The sequence below is a fragment of the Rattus rattus genome, chromosome 14, assembly GCF_011064425.1.
Source record: "Rattus rattus isolate New Zealand chromosome 14, Rrattus_CSIRO_v1, whole genome shotgun sequence".
In the NCBI taxonomy this organism is placed as follows: domain Eukaryota; kingdom Metazoa; phylum Chordata; class Mammalia; order Rodentia; family Muridae; genus Rattus; species Rattus rattus.
In genome coordinates this window covers 61,457,286-61,477,904 of record NC_046167.1, presented here as the reverse complement: position 1 = coordinate 61,477,904, position 20,619 = coordinate 61,457,286, and the positions used below count along the sequence as shown (strand labels likewise).

Here is a 20,619-nt window from a genome sequence, read left to right as displayed (position 1 = left end):
TTGAATTAGGGAAAAGCTGGAAGAAGCTGAGGACGAGGGCCACCCTGTAGGAGGACCAGCAGTTTCAAATAACCTGGACCCCTGAGATCTCTCAGACACTTGACTACAAACCAGGCAGCCCAACACATACACAGCAGAGGACTGCGGAGTCTGGGTTCAGTTAGAGAAGATGCACCTAACCCTCGAGAGGCTGGAGGCCCCAGGGAGTTTAGAGGTCTGGTGGGGTGGGTGTGGAGGGTGGTGTGTGGGTGGGTGGGGGTGGGGATATCCTCATGGCAGGGGGGGGTGGGGAGGAGGTAGGGGATGTGGAAGTCAGAGGGTGGAGCTGGATGGGAACAAAATCCGGAGTGTAAAAAAAAAAGATTAAATAAAAGGAAGGGATATAAAAAGAGTTCTTTCCCTTCCAACAGCACTCTTTTATTTAAATTCTTTAAAAAGACATTAATTGTGTGTATGCTCATGCACACCTGAAGGCAAGCATGTCTGTGTATGTGCATGTGAGTCAAGCATGTCTGTATCTGTATATGATATATACATATATGTGTGCATGTGTACATGTATGTAAATGTACATGTACGTGCACCTGCACCTCCATATGTATATGTGTATGTACATGTACCTCCCTAGAGCTGGAGTGATAGGCCATTGGGAGCCACCTGATGTGGGTGCTGGGAATCGAACTCAGATCCTCTGAGAGAGCAGTATGTGCTGTTAACTACTGAGCCATCTCTCCAGCCCCCTGCCTTTGGATAAGCGGGGGGGGGGGGTGTTCCTGGAGCACAGAACATCTGTTTGCTGGGCAGTTGGGAAACATGGTTGTTGCCCAGTTAAAAACATCTCAAAAATCTCCGTTGGCTACCTCATCCCTGGTTGGGGGTGGGAGGAAGCTGTCTTAGCTGTCTTAACAACAGTAAAATTTATTCCTACATGAAAGATATTTAAGTACTTCTTTCAAGATGAGAAATAAAAATAAGCAAAACAAACATTGCCAGGGAGAAGATGAATCATGTGGCCTGACAATCAGGATTTTTTTTTTTTTTGCTTCCTTGGTGTCAACTGACAACACGTGGGAATTTTCAGTGATTGGCAGATGAAATGACTAACGAGGAATAGAAGCAAAGTTGTTCGCTCATGGTTGTAGTGGGGAATCCTACAGAATCCTTAATGGCTCTGAAAAGGAAGGAATTTTTATTACTAGTTGGAGATCTGTTGTTGAGGCCAAAACAAAAGCACAATCCCCGGTGTACCACTCACTGCGCTGTTAACAGTGTCTGACAGACCAGCCCATCTGAACTGTCATAAGCTGTTTGTGTCCTCACTGATATTTGGCTCAGGTGCCCTTTTCTTTTCCTCTTCCAAGGCAACTTCATATCCTTAATAAATGGTACCCAGGTTACACAAATTCAAATTTCAAGAATGAAAGCCCAATTCCAGTATGTTCTTACTTCTGTACCACAGGCTTTCCACACCGCAGACAATGTCTTAGAGGTATCTGTTCTAACACCCTCCTAGGCTGCCTTTACAATGCTAGAATCCACTTAGCCGAGCTTCTGCTGTTAACGCGAGAGTGCCCCATGCCACGAGAGAACTCACGCCGTGATGCCTTCTTTAAACTTGGCCTTTCATTTTACTTAGTAAAACTCTAAGAATCTGACCAATCCCCATCCCTTATAGCAAGACCAAGTTGTCATTCAAACCAAGAATCTGTAGATACGAGCACAAGAGAATATTACTGATCAGAAGGAGGGACTCTCTAAATATTCCAAAGAGAGTACCTCAGCTACAGAGTTCCAGTGTCTATACAAGGTTGGAAAGTGCTTTTCTTTAACCTTCGATAGTGTTTCTGAGTCTTCGCAAGCTTATAATAAGGTTCTGGCTGTAAGAGCACGTCCAGGCAAACTAAACCTATCGCAGTCTCTGGAAGGCAATGCAGGGAGACCCTGGACATTGTAAGTTTTTCTGGAGATGATGGACAGATTTGGGGGTAGTTGCTCTGTATATGTAGATATCATTGCTGGTTGTATCTTTATCATACACCTTCCTGGCATTACGCTGTTGTAGATGAGAACCTGCTCTGTTACCCGTGGCTGACTAAGAAATGGCAGGAGAGGAAAGAATTAACTTACTTAGCTAGGTCTCAGAACGAAGATCTTTGACACCATGCCCCTTGGTGAAGTCTGTTTTCACATTTTTTTCATCATCTTCTTGCCTGCTTTGAAAAGATTATAGGGCCCTTTAGGCCAGAGATGAGGAGTGGAATTTGATGCTTATATAATTAGGTATGGTTATCAAACTTGGACTAGCTGAAACTTGGCAAATAAATGGATGATTCATTCAAGAAGGGCTGGGCCTCCTGACATCACCAGCAGCCTCCATAGTCCTGGGTGCACATAGGCTGCTCTGTGGAATATTTTCACAATTATATGTTGATAATTCATAACTCTTGCGTCTAATTTTGTTTCCTAGGCTAGGAGGAAAGGTCTCTCCCTTGTTCTTATAAAATCTGAAAAAATAAATAGTACCAGTGGTATCTCAACGAGCCTCAAAGCTTATACTATGTTACAAACAAATGAAATAAATCGGCCATAAGTCACAGGGGCAGCAAAGAGAGAACAGCTTGTTTCATTGTATAAATTAACTCTGGCTAGGCTTGCTGAAGAGATGGTTACCGATAGGTAGGTATCTATCTTGCCCATGACCTTGAACTTGATGGGGAAATAGAAAATTAGTCCCAAGTTGTAGCAATGAAATGGCTGTAAAGTGACTTAGCGTAATTGCCTCATAGGAAAAGTACAAAGGTTTCAGTTTCCCATCATTTGCTTTTGAATGAGGGAAAAGGAAGTTTATTTGAGAGATAAGCTATTTACTGTAAGAATACAGAAGGGATTTAAAGGCAAACTTGTTGGCATGTGTAGGCATAACGTTTTTATGTATTATGCAAAGGTTATCCTTGTGCTATTCAAATGCTGATTTCTACGCCCTCCAATCTAGTTTCAATCCAGAGAGGGCATTGTAATCCTTAGGTCAAGAATCTTCTGTCTCAAGTTTGTGCAAACAATTCTTACCATTTATTTTCTGCCTCGTCAATAAATATGGATCACCCGATGGCTGGGCAGAAGATACAGTGGAAGCTTCCACCGGCTAGGGGGAGAAGGGGAGTTCATTTCAGATTGGCCATGAGGAGGAGAGGGTCTGAGAAAACACCATGGGAAGAGACATCTGAAGTAGAAAGAACTAGAACAATATTAAACACCAAGTCTCATGGGGATGGAACTAAGGAGTAGCCAGATTAGCATAGGGGTTATTATAGATCATTTAACTGCCCAGTGTTGAGGTGCAGCTCAATATAAATCTTGGTTTCTCTGTATGGTTATTGGGGACCAGGAAAGGTAAAGAAGTACAGATGCTAGATTCATTTACCACTCACATTTATATTAAAATGATTCATTTTATAGGTGTGGGCATGGGTATCAATAGCCTTGAAACACATGCCTTATTTTCTTGGGGTTTAAGGATGTTTTCCTTTACCAAAGGTGACCACCCAAATGCTCAAAATATAAACTAGGAAACCTTCTCAGTTATCTTTGCAATGGGTAAAAATGTTTTCTCTTTAAGAAATGCAAGACTTAGTCACTAAGGTACCAGCAAGGGGCAACCTTGGGAAAATTATCATTGAATCTTTAAAGGTGACTCACCATGATGGGAGTTAATTACTGTTATTACTTATAATTATTATTTTATGTCTACAATTTAAGGGGCTTCCAGAACTTTCTCATGCTGACAGCACCTGTCAGAGAAACATAAGGGGAAGAACATGTTTCCAAAGTACCAAGGGCTTCTGCAGCTTGCCTGAGGTCAAAAGTCACTGAGGGAACAGAAAGTGTACCCACAATATCGCTCCAAGATGTGTGAGCTTCTTCTAAAAAAAACATGTAGATTTAGCCACAGAAGGCTGCCGGCTACAAATACAAGCAAAGTCAGGAGTCCTACAGATGCCAGGGCTATACCCAGAATATAGTTTTCTGCCAAAGATACCAGCCTGTAATAATCAATAGCCAGTGACCTTTGACTTAGTGACCAAGTTGAGCCACCCAATAACCCAGACATGGCGGAGCATACCTGGCGGCCCAGAACTGGAAGATTAGTCCAAGTTCACCTTCCTCAGCTTCATAGCATGTCTGGGGGTGGCCTGGGTTACATAAGTCCCTGTAAACAAACAAATAAGAAAACTAATGACATAATCACAAAATGAAGAAGAAGATCCCCAGGAGGCACATGGAACACCATGGATACAGGATCAACTACCTGCTTTTAGTCAAAGTCATCAAAAATGTAAGAGGCTGGAGAATGCTTTTCTCCTTAGTGATCATTATTTTCATGATGCTTATCAATCATAATCACAAGGATTATCGATGATTCTTGATCATCAACTGTGGTCATCATAATTTCTATTGTATGATATAACCCTCTGCTTTTGCTAAATTGGAAGTTCTGGATTTCTGATAAAGTTTTCTTACCATAAGGGTATTGTCATTTGAAGAATTTTATAGTTTGTGAAGCTCATGTACCAAAAAGTCTTATTGGTTCTCGGTCTTTCATAAGAATGAAATAATATGAAGGTACGCTAGGGAACCTAAGAGAAAGCTAAAGACATGGCTCTCTTCTTTCACAGGAAACGCTTTGGAAAAGCCACATAGCCCAGGGTGAGTGAAGAGCCAAGACCTAGGAACAAAAGCAGCAATGAGGCAGCTGTCCCTGGCTGCTTAGACAACAGAAAGTAGAATCCAGGTAGCCTTACTCTAGAGAGGTGAAGAACATCTGAAAGTCTATGTAATTCAGAAGGCAGAGCCTGGGTTAGATCTCCAGGGTAATTGGCTCCTCTCTCTCCTACAGAGATTATCTGCTGGCAGAAGAACCTAATTCTTTGATTAGGAGAATTACAATAATTCTCCTCTAGCTCAGAAACTTTGGGGAAAATATTGTCCAAATGATATATTCCTTTTTGAGTGTGTATTTCTTTTTCATCCTCATTCTTGTCATTATGGGGGATGATCTTACTTTTAGTACATAACTCTTCATTTGCTTCCGTGGTATGATTTTCACTGACACAGGGGCAGTGTGTGAACATTCTTGAATATCAAAGAGGCATACAATGTAGTCAAATTAAAGTGAAAATTTGTAGAGATTTTGAAATTAGACACACACACACACACACACACACACACACACACACACACACACACACACACACACACACACACACACACACACACACCCCTCTACCCCACCACAGCTCTTCAGGATGAGGAAGCCAACAGTTCCACTGCTTATGAGCATGCTTTTTAGAAGGTAGGAGATCAAGAACATTGGTCTTAATTTATTAAAAGAACATAGAAGTGTCTGTAACCACGTAAGACATAAACAGTGAGCTCCTGAATGAGTATGTTTCCTGTCCTCCTTAGACATCACTAAGAGGTCTTTGACCCAGAAGCCCCCTACCAGCATCTGGGAACATTACAGACTCCCTCTGTTTTTACCTATGCTCCCTGTACTTTGTGACCCCATTTGTTTTTTATTGCCAACATCTCCTGGATCTCCCCATCTCCCCATCATCATAGTTACTATAATCAATGACTCTTAACCACCTCTCCTTCAGATGACCGAACTCTCACGTAGGCTAATTTTTTTGTTGCCTTCTGAGAAATGCATTCTGAAGCCAAAACAATTTCACTAAATGTATTCAATCCTGCTCCAAGAAGCCTAGTCTTTCCCCATTCCCTGTCACATGAGAGCAGAGGACCAAGCTATGAGCCACTCTTTTGCTGTCTTCTCAAAGTCTGCTTCTCTCTTCGGTCTGCGTTCCTTTTCAAAGCAAGATGCTTCTCACTTGTGAAAATCTTGCCCATTAATAAGGAATGACATTTTCATTAATTAAAGCTTTATATATCCTTCATTGGACTCCATAGAGCTAAGGATCTGTTCCTGCAACTCCATCCCCTCTAACTACGAATTGTTCTCTTTCAATATATTCAACCCCTACCCTGTCCACCCATTCTTCAATTTTAGTAAAATGATTTTCTTTTTCTGTTTTGCTTTGTAACTGCCAGGGTTTCTAACTCTCATGGCTTTACCAAAAGTATCTAAAGTGCTGTCATTATTTCACAGTCATTTCTTCTCTGAGGCAAAAATTCTGTGGAAGAAGTTTGCCAAGTCCCTGCCAACGTAAGTCATGGCAGCTAACAATCTGGGGAAAGCTCATTACTTGCATAACACAATAAAGGGTGATATGAATTGAAAGCTTGCTTTGGAAAACAGAGCCCGAAAGCCTGAGCTTCCCAGGACATAGAGAATGGGTGACATTGGGCTAGGCCACAACACCAATTTCCAATCTTTAGGATTTCCATTTTCCTGAAAGGTTAACAAAGTTCGTACTTATTGTACCAGTTGGAAGGGCATTGGTGTTTTAAATCTCTGAAAGTATTCATTTTGAAGTCTTGTTTATTTTGTTCACTTCATTGACAGGGCAAAAAAAAAAATCACACGTGTCAATGTGGGGTGGGGGTGGGGATTAAGATGTCCTACCAAGGACAGAGTTGGAGGAAATATTTTACTTGTATACAGAAAATTGTCTGCCACAATATAGTTTATAATAACCGTGACTGTTTTCTATGGCTGGACATAGTCATTTGGTCTCCAACATCTAGCCAAATAACTTTATTGACTTTTATGGCCTAGACCCGTATAAATTAATACAGAGCACTAATGTTCCACGGTACTGCCTTGTGTATGAGACAGTTGCTTTACTGCAAGCTTTTTTTCCTTCTACCTTAAGACATGCTCGGCATTTTCCTTCCTTTAGCTTTGCATTTAACTGGTTCTGTTCTTCCTGTCTTAGCCCATTTCATCTACATAAGCAGCAAGAGGAAAATCAGCCCCATGTGGTCCTTGAAGCCTTCCTTGATCTCTCTTGTCTAAAGAGGAAACATTATGTTCCCGTAGGTCTCTCCCCCTAGAGTCTGTTCCTCTCTTCTCAGACCGATGTCTGTCCTTGCTCTGTCCTTGCCCTGAGCATTCAGCCCTTGCCTGCCTACTTCCTGAATATTGGCAATAACTCCTTCAAAAAAGCTACAAAGACCTTGAGGAAGGAGGACATCTCCTCCTCATTTCTAGTATCACTCTTTCCTTCATCAGAAAAACATCTTTTCTGAGGCCAGACTTTATTAAACTAAGAGAAGAAGTTCACGTTGCTGTGATGGTTTGAGTATGGTTGGCCCAGGGAGTGGCACTATTAGGATGTGAGGCCCTTTTGGAGGAAGTGTTTCATTGTAGGTGTGGGCTTTAAGATCCTCATCTTAGCTGCCTGGAAGTCAATAGTCTGCTACAACCTTCAGATACAGATGTAGAATTCTCAGTTCCTCTTGCACCATGCCTACCTGGATGCTGCCATGTTCCTGCCTTGATGATAATGGACTGAATCTCTGAACCTATAAGCCAGCCATAATGAAATGTTCTTTTATAAGACTTGTCTTGGTCATGGTGTCTGTTCACAGCAGTAGAACCCTAAGACAGTTGCTTCAAAGGACCCACAGCCCAAGTTAGATGAATATGGGAAGATTCAGAAAGATTGTGGAGGCTGGCTGACCATACAAAATTGAACGGGAGAGACCTGAGTGTGGAAAGGAGACACAAATGTGTGAAGAAGCCCTCCTCTTTGTGAAAACTTTCTTCTTTCTTCCCCATAGACAGCATCTGGCATGGAAGAGGACAGTCATGGAAGATAGTGCCCCTGCTTAATGTGACTGAAAATGTGTTTGGTCTTCTGTTGATGCATTCCTTTGCCAGGGTGCCATAGCAAATTTCCCAAACTGGAGGCCTTCAATGGAAACTTACTTCCCCACAGCTTTGGAAGCTACTGCTGGGGACCAAGTTTCAGGCAGCACCTGTCCCCACTCTCTGCCTTTGTCCCTTTGTCTCTATCTGCCCTCCCCCAAATCCATTTCTCTCTTTGGCTAGTAGATGTCCTTCTTCTCCTTGTGTGCTTATAGCACCTTTCCCCTGTGAGAACACCATACTGGACTACCTTCACGGTATCATTCCAACATAGGTACTCTACAGACCCTGCCTCCAGATAAATCCAGGTGCTGAGGGCTAGGCTTTATTATATAAATTGGACCCAAATTTCTACTCATAACCATTCTTTTCTTCCCTTTGAGCTGTAATGAAGATTTTTCTTGGACTCCTAAAATCAATGTGAACTATCTTTATTATACACCTAGTCAACTCGATGTTGAGAGTTATTATTTTTTCTAACAAGTTAGCTAGCTCTTCTTAGGAAGGAAATAAGATTCTTCATAGGCTAGCAGAAATAGAATTACTGTTACAGTTTTCAAAGTCTCCCTGATGTATTACTATACCGTTCCCAAAGTCTCTCTGACATTGTATTATTTACTGAGGTGGTAGGGGTGGGAGATGGGGATTGATCCCATTTTCTTATACACACAAACACACACACACACACGCACACACACACACACGCGCGCGCGCGCACACACACACACACACACACACGCTCTGCTGAGTTGTACCCCAGGTCCTTTTTGTCTCTCTTACTACTGTATGTCCCGTCAGGGGTCATTGCAAATAGGACCAAGTTGACGTTGAGTGTTAACTAGTTGCCAAGGCAGTTGTTAGAAAATGTCTGTAGACACACCTCCATCCCAAGGAAGGGAGCAATGGTGAGCAATACATGGGTTAAATAATGAAACACTCTAAAGAAAGCCATTTGTTCTGGGGAGCTTTTATCTAAGGGGCACTACAAGCCAGCATTCACCAAAGGAAAGAGGGTGACCTGTGTGTCAGGACATGGGCTTTCAGAGAATAGCACTGTGGATTTTCTCTTTTTATCTTATTATGTCAAAGGGCATTGTGTGACTGATAACCTTTATTGTCCATGGTAGCTCAGGGCAAAGATAGGTCTTTTTTTATTCAGCAGGCTACTGTGATGGTTAAGCACCACAAGAGAGAAGCTCTGGGAGCCAATCACTGGTCAAAATGCTGTCTTGTTGTCTGATTAGAAGGAGCCAAAGTGACAAAGGCTGGGCTATGGTAGGTCCCCACAGGCACCAGCTCAGACCCAGGATGATTCTATAGCCATTCATTCAACAAATAGTGATTACGACATAGCACACTCCAATACTTTGCCTACATAATATGTGTTGATATAACTATTTTAGTGTTTGCCAAGACCTAACTTCACTCTGATCTGAAACAATATAGGAAACTTTCATGTTTGAGATAGTTTTATCACACACCTATAAGGAATTTTTTTTAATATACCAGGTTTATATACTTTTAAACATAACACACATACTAACTCAGCCCATATACCATTAAAAACAATTGTTGTTGCTGCTTTACAATAGGAGAAACTGAGGCCAGTGTGGGTAAAGTAAACTCCCTGTGATCAAGGTCACATTACTACCCGTCACTTGCAAAGCTGAGCTCCAGAGGCAAGACTGTTATTCTTTGTGGGTTGAGAATCATCTTTACAAAGCTCATGTGACTTGATACCAGGACATAATTTTGTTTTCTTACTCATTTATTTACTTATAGTAACAGATTAGTAGAGATCTCTAAGGGATATCTTTTGATCATTAGATACAATTACACATTCAAGGATATTTACACAAATCAATATTAACACCATCGTGGATTAAAGGCATTATTTATGCATTTACAAGGCCAAGATATCAAGGGATACATTTATTTCAATTAAGTAATTTAAAAATAAAATCAATTAAATCCAAATTACCTCCAACAGCCCAGTGTGTTAAGTTTTATCAAATTTTAGAAATTGGAGATGGCTCATGGAAGCTTTGGGTATCTAAGTAAACTCTGTATATCTGGGTATCTAGCTTAGCGCTGCCATTGTGGCTCAGCCTAGAGTCCTCTGAGAGAAAAGCTTCAATTGAGGGATGGCCTAGATCATGGTGTAGGCCATGTTTGCAGGGGACTGTCATGATCATTAATTGATGTAGGAGACCCAGCTCACTGTAAGCATTATTACTCCTACACAGGTATTCGGGACAGTACAAGAAAGCTAGCTTAATATAAGTCTATTGCCAGGCAGCATCCTCCATGGTTCGTGCTGTATTTCTCTGGCAGTGAGCCAATCTCCTTGATCTGAGGTAATATACTGTATGCAATAGAAAGCAGATTGGCTGCTGGACTCCTGCCTTGAGTTCCCGCCTTGACTCCCCTCAAGGATAGACTATGACCTGGAGTTGTAAGTCAAGGAAACCTCTTCTTCTTCTAAACTGCTTTTGGTCAGAGGGGTTGTCACAGCAACAGAGATGGAACTAGAACAAGAGGTTTGTAGAATTATTCAGTTCTCCAGTGGAATTTGTAAATAATGAGCAAGACAACTGAAAGAGAAATGAGTGTGTATTTCAGGAATGAAATATTTCTAACTGTAGCACACACATGCACATATGCACACACAGACATGAGTACACATATACACATACACACACAGATGCATATATGCACACACAGGCATGAGTACATATATGTACAGACATATGTATATAGGTATGAGCACATATACACATATACACACATGCACATATGCACACACAGGCATGAGAACATACACACACATATGCACACACAGGCATTAGTACACATATACACATGCACAGACACACACACAGGCATGAGCACATATATGTACATACATATGCATACAGGCATGAACACATATACACACATACACACATGCACATATGCACACACAGGCATGAGTACACATACACAAACATGCATATATGCACACACACAGGCATGAGTACATGCACACACACACACACACACACATACCCATACACACCTGCACACACATAGTAGTTATTATGTAGTGCTATAAAAATCTGCATCGAACCAATACTTAGAGGAGGACCCAGCTACCCAGTGCAGTATTTTCCATCACAAACTCTGGCCAGTCTATGGGGTCTCACAATAGCCTAATCCCAAGCTCAACTTCTTTGCCAGCAAAGGAGAGTGACTAACAATCTATTTGATCACTAACTTAAACTGGCTTCTCTCCATTCAAAACCAATGTATTTTTGCAAAGGTCTCCTTCAACAGGTTTTTATATGCTTACTAACTTTATTAATAGCCAAATTCAAGTGGAAATGTGTGCTTTAGAAAAGGGGCACTGAAGAGGTTAATACTAGAGGCTCATGAGTTCAAATATAACCTGGGATATAAGATTCTCTTTCAAAATCTCCAAGGAGATAAACAGTGACAGCTCTTTGTTTTGTTACCACTATTTCTGTTTTAGCATTCATAAAATGTTAACTAGTAACAGAATCACAGCCTCATATGAATTAAGATTATAAGTTTCAGGGTAATATTCATATTACTATGTTGCTTGGGGTCTTTTATTGCATTTAGTCTATGTATATGACATAAGCATTGCATCATGGCTTTCTCATCGGTGCAACAAACGCAACTTGAGGATGGAAGGATTTATTTTTACTTGCGATTTGAAGGAATAGTTTACCATGGTGGGAAGGCATAGCAGTGGGGATGTTAGCAGGCCACTGCTCACATTGTATCCACAATTGACAAGCAGAGAGATGCATCTGACACTTCCTGCACTTTCCTCTTTTATTTTTAGGACCCTAGTTTGTGGGATGGTGGTACCCACATGCACAATGAGTCTTCCCTTGCAGGCATTCCAAAAGCTAGATCTCCTCAGTGAGTCCCAGCAACATGTCTAGAAAGAGTAACTACCATTCATCAAGGGAACATGTATGCTTTAGAAGAGTATCTCTAGAGGCCTCGTGTTCTATGGATTTGATGAGTAGATTTCCTTTATTTGAGATAATATTTACAAGTACGTTTATAGCAAATAGCTTTTGAAGAAAGATGTGGAGTTTACCTCTGAGTCAAAGAATGGGTGTGCTTATTGTTCCCCAGGGAAGATTCTATTTCCCAAATCTCATGGTTCATTTTCTGTAGAGGAGTTTACTGTGCATCCTGACTCTCTTTGCATCATGCTTGTGGAACCAGCCATATAGATGTCAATACCCACATAGGGCTAGGACATAAGTGTCCGAGTTTCTTGTCTCTGATCTAAGGGACTCATGTCTCCTGCCAACTCAGGAAACTGTGACGTACTTGTTCCTCAGCTTATTCTTAGAGTAAAACTTTAAACTACTCTTCATTATTCTTCTATTAAATGAATTAATTATTATTGTGTCTATATGTGACCTGTGTGAGATAGTGGGTCTAACATGTCAATACACGTGTGTGTGAAGTTAGAGGACGATTCTCAGAAGTCTGTTCTTTCCTACCCACAGAGTGCTCCAGGCATCGAACATGAATCTTCGGGCTTGGAAAACAAGTGTTTTATGCACAGAGCCTTTGGCGGGCTCCCAGTGGTTTTGGAACATGGGATATGTAATTGTTTCATTTGAACAGATATACATTGTAAAGAAACAAACACGATGTATTTCTTCTGAGGTCTTATTTGCAAAGAGCACTATTTTCTTTCAAATCACATGTCACAGAAGACTGAGTAGAATTGTCTAGCCACTGAATTTTCATCCCCAAAGCTCACTAATGCAATACCCCTCAAACATGGGCCTACATGACCAAAGGAAGTATTTTTCTTGCTTATTGTCTTTAATCTCATGACGTATTTGCCAAAGCAGGTGATATTTCTGCACAAGATTCTCAAAGATGTGGCAACTCCAATGAGCAGAAGACCAGGCGCCAATATTTTTTCAGGTTTCAGATCACTGTATGACAGTAGTAAGTTTCATTGGTTAGAATGTCAGGTGGTAAAAGAGAGAAAAAACATGGAGGTTGATGTGCTTATTGAGACAGGAGATCTCCCTCACTTGGAGATCTCTTGATAGTAGTGGGCAAATTCTTCTCCACAGCTGTTGATACTGGCAAGTCTTAATGGAGTCTCCCCTTCACAACCTGCCTGGTTCACTCCTCAGTTTTCCACTCAACCTTTACCATACTTGGTTAGTAAAAGAGAGTGGCCATTGTCAGCAGAGGAAATGTGATCACTTGGAAATTTCTGGAAGAGCAATATCCCACTTAACCAATATTACCTAACCTCTTCTAGAATGTTCCCTTTTGTTCCCATTCTCTTTCACCCAGTGGCTGACAACCCTCTCCAGTCATTTTAGTAACTGAAACCTCCTAACAAGGACAAAGAGAAGAGATGGAAAACGATGCTCTCATTACCCACATAACTTGTTCAGGACTAAGCCAGATTCGGAGCCTCTCCTCTCTCCACCCAGCCTACTCCTCGTGTGACTAGCCATGTCCTAAAAAGATCTGCTTCACCAATACTCTCTTCAAACACATTGGAGGGATTTCAACAGTCAGCTCAGGGGCATCATCTCCAACGTGTGGGTGCAAAGAAACCAAGACTGAGTAATAAGCTGAAATTTACCGGCTCACTGCACCGAGTTGCATAACCAGGACCTCGCCCTGCCACCCCAAGTCTCTCCCTTGGTGGGTCTCACCTGTGTGATCTGGAATCCTCCCTGCTTGCTCCGCATGACAGCCACTACTGCTTGTACCTGTGGGCATCTTGACCCTAATTCACCGAGCCCATGTACCCCACTGCAGACCTGCAGGTGCCCAACCCTGCTGTGTAAGTCCTACTTGTAAGTGTAGACAATGTTTCTTTCTCCATACCTGGTTTGGCTGTTTACTGTCACCACGGCTTCAGAAAAGCTATGTGTCTGTCCATCTTGGTATCCTCTTATTCCTCTTTGTCTTTACTTTTGTTGACAGAGCTGATCTTTTCCTAGTCCATGGGCTAGGCTGGGAGGTAAGCACATGGTACCTGCTGTATATAACTTCAAGTTGGCAGACAGGAGGTATGCAGTACCTCTTGTAACTCCAAATCTATTGGAGCAACTGCTTTCTTAAAGGTCCTCCATTACCCTGCAGATCAGTATGCATAGAGAGCTGGGGGCTACTTGCCCACCACCTTTTCATAGTCTTCATGCCAATTACTTAATATTGGTCTTCTTGAAACCCAAGAGCACACCTTATTTTCTGTCTTTTGCCACAACCAGAGCTGAAAAATCACACAGCATATGAGAACAAGGAGCCAAACAACTGCTGACTCATGGTATATATTAACACGTGCCATCCGGCTGGAGAGGTGGCTCAGTGGTTAAGAGCACTGACTGCTCTTCCAGAGGTCCTGAGTTCAATTCCCAGCAGCCACACAGTGACTCACATCTGTAATAGTATCTGATGTCCTCTTCTGGTGTGTGTCTGAAGACAGCTACAGTGTACTCACACACACACACACACACACACACACACACACACACACACACACACACACACGTGCCATCCATGCTGTAAACAGGAAGTGCAGATTGCACTAGCATCTGATGTGTCCATGGGAACATTGAACAAATGGGAGCATCTGTGGGACATTTTATGATTTCTGGAGAGTAGAATGAACTTGTATTCATCAATATTTCTCCACAAACCTCTTACCTAGTAGAGTGGGGACTGTGGTGCTTCATGATTTAGAATATCATAACCGGTATTTGTCCCTCAACCCAAGTCATGGATCCCAATACCAGGTAAGCCATCCTGGTGTTGAGCTGCCTGCCTGGTCATGCCCGGGCAAGCACTTCATCTTCATCAAACACTTGTTTCTAATGGCTCTTCAAGGATGTACGTAGGCCAAAGGGGAACTTAGGAAGGAGGTTACCTTGGCCTCAGCTGCTTGGGTGAGTCAGGGGGTTGCTATGGCCACAGCAACACACTTTTTCCAGCTTGTCTACTCCATGTCAGGCTGGAGAGAGGCAGTCTAAGACAGACCCATCTCGTTTCCTTAATGTTAAAATTTTCTTATCATCCAAGGGAACAGCGATCTTGAGAAGAAACTTAAGGAGCTCTGTTAGGAATCACTTGGAAACAGAAGTGACCAAAGGCTACACATTCCAAGATGCTGAGTTTATGGATGAGCTTTTCTTGTCAACTTGATACAGACTATAGAGTCACCTGGGAAGAGGGAACTTTAATTGGGAGTTTTCCTCCATTACAAGACCCGTGGCATGTCTATGGGTCATTTTCTTTTATTGCTAATTGATGGAGGAGGGCCCAGGCTCCTGTGGATGATGCCGTCTCTGGACAGGTGGTCCTGGGCTGTGTGAGAACACTGGTGAGCATAAGCCAGTAAGCCTCATTACTCCTGGATTGTAGTGTGTCTCCTGCTATACTTTCTTGAGTGATGGAATAGAAGTGTAAGAGAAACCCTTCCCCTCCCCCAGCTGCTTTTGATCACTCACTGCTTTATCACTGCAACAGAAAGCAAGCAGGAGCATTGAAGTTTGGGGAACATGTGTTTATGAGTTCATAGGAATAAAACGAGTTGATGCGAATGGTTTGGCATAGGGCAGTTCACACTGTTAGGACAGTACTCTGTCTTAGGTATGGCCAACAGAGAAGGAAGGTTAGGTGTGAAGGCGCACATGTTCCCACCAGAATATGTCACCAGGAAGCGTGACTTCCTGATAGTCATGCAAAGAATGTCTCAAAATGCAGGCGAAGCTAAAAGGATTAGCGGGACTTACCTCTTCCACTCACTTGGTGTTATCTCCCATGGTGCACGCACACACACACACACACACACACACACACACACACACGCACACACGCACACGCACACATGCGCACACATACAAAAGATGAAGTCAGGTTTAATAATCTGATCTGTTTTTTAAAATCTTTAAGAACGTGCTGTATGGAGATGCTAAGTACTCAGCTGTAAGAACAGCTGTCTCCAGGCATTTAACAAACTTAGGACAAATACTTTCTCATTAAGTTTTATGTTAGGCATACACGCTATTTATGCATCTCATTAGACAACACTTGGACCTGAAGACAGTGCCTACTTATTGAAAGACCATTGCTTCTCCTTCAGTTTTTACTCCTGGGTCATGCCAAGGTCCTTTCCACAATGGTCAGGCACACAACCTACGTCTGGGTGCACACCTTTGAGGGACTGGTGCTTTGCAAAGCCAAGGCTTCTGCATGTCAGTTTCCTCTTTGCTGTGGCAGAAATATCCAAGCAAAGAATCCCAGGGAAGGCGCTATTGGGCTCAATTTGAGGGGACAGTTGATCAAGGCAGGGAAATCATGGCAGCAGACATGGGAGGTCGCTCATCACATCCACGGTCAGGAATTAGAGAGAGCCGAATGCTGGTCCTCAGCTGACTTTCTTCCATTTATGTAGCAGGAAACCCAAGCCCATGAAATGTCATGCTTACTTTCGGGGTGGAGCTTTCCTCCTCACCTCACTTAAATGTTCCTGGAAGTGCATTCACAGACACACCCAGATGAGTGGTTCCTCAGTGATTCTAAATCCATCCACAGTGACAAAGATGGCGGCAGATTCTGAAGGCTTCCAGTGAACAGAAGGAGGAAGGACGGGCTGGCTGCTGCTGTCTCCCCTGTCATCTCGGTCCATCTGTTCTCTGGTTTGGTTTGATGTGTGACACCTTTCCTACTTTCCTCAGCCAGTGGAAGCAAGCACCTTAATCTGAGAGGTTCCTCAACCAACAGCAATTCACAGACTGTGTGTTACTATCCGGTGTCATCACCAAGGCTGAGGATGCGATTGTGGGCAGCATGGATGACAGAGCTGTGAAAAACCCCTTTTGGGTTTTTTTTCCTGGTAGATGATCAACAAATGATCAAATTATTGTGATGTGGTAAGTGCTGGGAAAGTCCAGGTTTTAATACTTAGGGGAGTCCTCCACTGAGGGGAATCTAATAAACCATGCTTTCTAGTGATCGGCAACCAAACTAAGTGTGCATCTGGGAAAACACCAAGGCAAAGGGAAAAGACAGAGCAAGGGAATGAGGCAGGAGGGAGTCTGGTTGGCTCAGAAATATCTGTTGGCTTTGAGGAAAGGGCAGGGGAGGAATGGCGGGGGCAAGAAGTGGGAAAGACACCCTATGGGATCCAGCCTACAATGCATGGTCTGGGCTTTAACAGCAAGGACTCACGGCAAGTGGGGCATGAATTCTGCTAATGTTACCTGGTAATACTGTGTGTATGGAACTCGGTTCTGCACTGAGCCTATACCCTCATGTTTTACCCTCCCAGAAGTTTAGCAGTTAGGTGGCCATACTGGGCATTCACACATTTCTCATAAGCCTCAAATTTTAACAGCTCCCACACAGATCAACACCGGTATAGAAGAGGGCTACTTTGCCATTCTCTGTGTCTCAGAGGGCTGTGACTGGCTGGGGGCCATCATTAGAGGGAAACTACTGTCTAAAACTGAGATCTCCTGCCTCTCCCCCAACCCAAACCAAAAGCAATGACAGTTCAAGAAGCCTGGAGTCAACAGGCCAGCCCCCACCCCACTTGGGAGGCAGACATTCATGAGAGGAAATGCCAGGACTCTTGGATGGGGTCAGTGCTCAGCTGCCTTCCTCTCCTTACTGAGTCATAAGCCTGTGGAGACACACAGACCCCGACAGTTAAGTACAGCTTAAACTCCATAGCAAGCCATTCAACTTTTCAGGGGATGGGGATCTTTGAAGCTCTTGTGTCCTATGGATACTTTCCACAGTCTATTCCCACCCTCAGAGTGTTCGATACTGAGGAGGATTCTCCTGAAAATCTCAGGGCCCTACTTACCTCTCCCACAACCCAGCAGACTTGGGGAAATACCTCTCAGTTTAGGTAGCCACTCCAAGATGGGCAAACTGGGGAGTCCCTGGATAATAGAAAGGTCAGTCTGGACACAGGCTGCAAAGCTAGAAGTCGCAAGAGATGCATTCTAGTACAGAAAAAAGGGCTATACCTAAAGTGGTCTCAACACTGATGAACAATTGCCCCCTTCTGCTCTCCAGTCTCTCCAGCATCAGAATCAAGATGTAATAGGAGTCTCCAACTTTAGCAGATCACCTCTTCCTCCTGGCAGGCTCCAGTGTCGGAGTCTGTAGACGGTGCTGCTCCAACATGCTCTTCTGTTTGGGGCTTAAAAAATAATGTTTTGACTTTATTTTTCTTTTGGACTCTCCCTTCCCCCTCCCCTCTTTTTCTCTGTCCTGTCTCTGTCTCTCTCTCTGTCTCTCTAGTCTCTCTCTCTCTCTCTGTCTCTCTGTCTCTCTGTCTCTCTGTCTCTCTGTCTCTCTGTCTCTCTCTCTCTCTCTCTCTCTCTCTCTCTCTCTCTCTCTCCTGTAGAGAATTTATTTTCTCTATTCTCCATTTACTCCATGTATTATATTCTTACCATTGATTTTACTTTATTTATAAAATCAGCTTATAGGTTTTTATTTCTCAGGTTTATTCAACTTTCCTTGTACACTTCTTTATTGTATACCTTTAAAACTTTATCTATTCTAGTCTAAATTCTAATGTGATAAAAACACTCAAACTAAAAGCAGCTTAGGGAAGGGCAGCGGGTGTTGTCAATTTGTTTCCAGCCTTGGCCTTTGATTGAGGCAGGAACCTAAAGGCAGGAGTCATTGGAGGAACACTCTTGCTGGTTCATACTAGCTCACCCACAGGCTCGCCTAGCCAGTATCTCGGTTAGGATTTCTATTGCTGTGATAAACACCACATCTAAAAGCAAGTTGGACAGGAAGGGGTTTGCTGCAGCAAATCTCAGTGCCCTCCTTAGCTCCCCCACCTCCCAGCACACCTCTCAGGTCACAGTATCACTGAGGGAAGTCATGGCAAGAACTTAAATCCAGAATGTGGAGGCAGGAGCTGATGCAGAGGCTGTGGAGGAATGCTGCTCACTGGCTTGCTCAACCTGCTTTCTTACAGAGCCCAGGAGTGGCACTGCTCGCAATGAGCTGGTTCTTCCTACCTCAAGAAAATGCTCCACAGGCTTGCCTATAGGACAATCTGCTGGGAATCAGTTTCTCAATTAAGGGTTCCCATTCCCAAAGGACCCTAGCACTTATGTCAAGCTGACATAAATTTTGTCAGCATGGCTAGCTTTCTCGCATAGTCCAGGACCACCTATGAAGGGATGGTCTGGGTTGTGGTCTGGGCTCTCCTCCTGGCCAATCTGATACAGGAAATTCTCTAATTGACATTTTCCTCTCAGAGGATTTTAGACCCTGTCAAACTGGCTGTTAAATTTAATACTTTCTCCCCTCTTCCTAACATCAGTCCCTTGCCTCTGTGACACTTTTTCCTGACTAGATTCTTCTTTTGCTCCCTTCCTTCTTGCCTCCTCCACCCCAGCCTTTAAAAAAAAAAATGTTGAATGCATAAGCACTCTGCTGCACATACATCTGTGGGCCAGAAGAGGGCATCAGATCCCCTTACAGATGGTTGTGAGCCACCATGTGGCTGCTGGGAATTGAACTCAGGACCTCTGGAAGAGCAGCCAGTGCTCTTAACCTCTGAGCCATCTCTCCAGCCCCATTGCCTCTTTTTTTAAAAATTCCCTTCAGTTGTCACTTAGTCGTCACTAAGTAATTAACTTCAGGAAAGAAAATATTTCTTTTTACCATTTTATTTCTATGGTCACGTAAGGCACAGTAATTGGCTTTAATTGATCTACAGTATGTTTTCTTATCTGGTTCTGTTTGCTGCTGTTGCTGTTACATTGGTTTATTTTCTCTTTTCTGAGTGATAGTGAGGTGGGCCCTGCCTCTGCTCCGAAAGCCTTGTTTACTAAAACACTCTCAAATAAGGCAGAAGAAACATCCATGCCAACAGATACATAAATCACAGCACAGAGCAGAAGAAAATGGCGCATCGGAGGCCAGTGAAATGTGGCGGATCATGATTGAGGAGCTGTGTGTACCGCTTGGTCCCAGTCCTGTCAGTGCTCCCCCTGAGCTAGCCTCCCTCACCCCTCAGCACCACGACCACTACTATCATCTTCCACGATGTGGACCCCAATAGCAGGAACAGCTTTAAAGTTTTGCAGCCTCCAGGTGGTAAGTTCTGTATTAAGTTTCGATGAAGCGACAGAACAGGCTGTGAAGAAGAATAAATGGCCTCTAACATCTCTGAGATACCTAAAGAAAATCCCCCATCTTGGGCCACATCAGCAGGTACCAACCTTAGTGGAGACAGTGAAGGCTTGGAGTTGCCTGAAACACAGAGAATTAACTCCTCTGAGCCAAGCTCTGGAGACTTCATCAGCCTCAAGGAAGACGGTGAGATGCATGGAAATGTGGACACTGACTTCCAGGTAGCCTGGGCAGAAGGAAGAGAAGCCTATGCCCGCTGCTTCTTTGCTCAGCCCAGTGGTCCTGGCACCAGTGCCATCTAGGAGAAACCCTTCTGGTGGCATGTCCAGCGTCATCTTGAATTGGCGTCTTCTGTTGAACTCTGTCCTCTTGTCTGTCTAGTTGGTTGGCTTTTCCATGCTTGTGAAATGTGCAACATGAACCTGACTATACTTTAAGGGAGAAACACTTAAAAGAGAAAGAAGGAGAGAAGGAAGGGAGGAAGGGAGGAAGGGAAAGGAAAGAAAAGTATCCATGATGAAGAAGGGCATCATGACCCACCTAACGGAGTGTAAATCCCTGACCACTAAGTCTAAAGATATTGAAAAGAGTCAAGCACTATATGAA

At 43.2% G+C, this 20,619-nt stretch overlaps 1 pseudogene; it reads left to right on the top strand.

The window, feature by feature from the left end:
• Window positions 1–13,640: 13,640 nt before the first annotated feature.
• On the top strand, window positions 13,641–20,394 carry LOC116883239 (annotated as a pseudogene).
• Window positions 20,395–20,619: the final 225 nt, after the last annotated feature.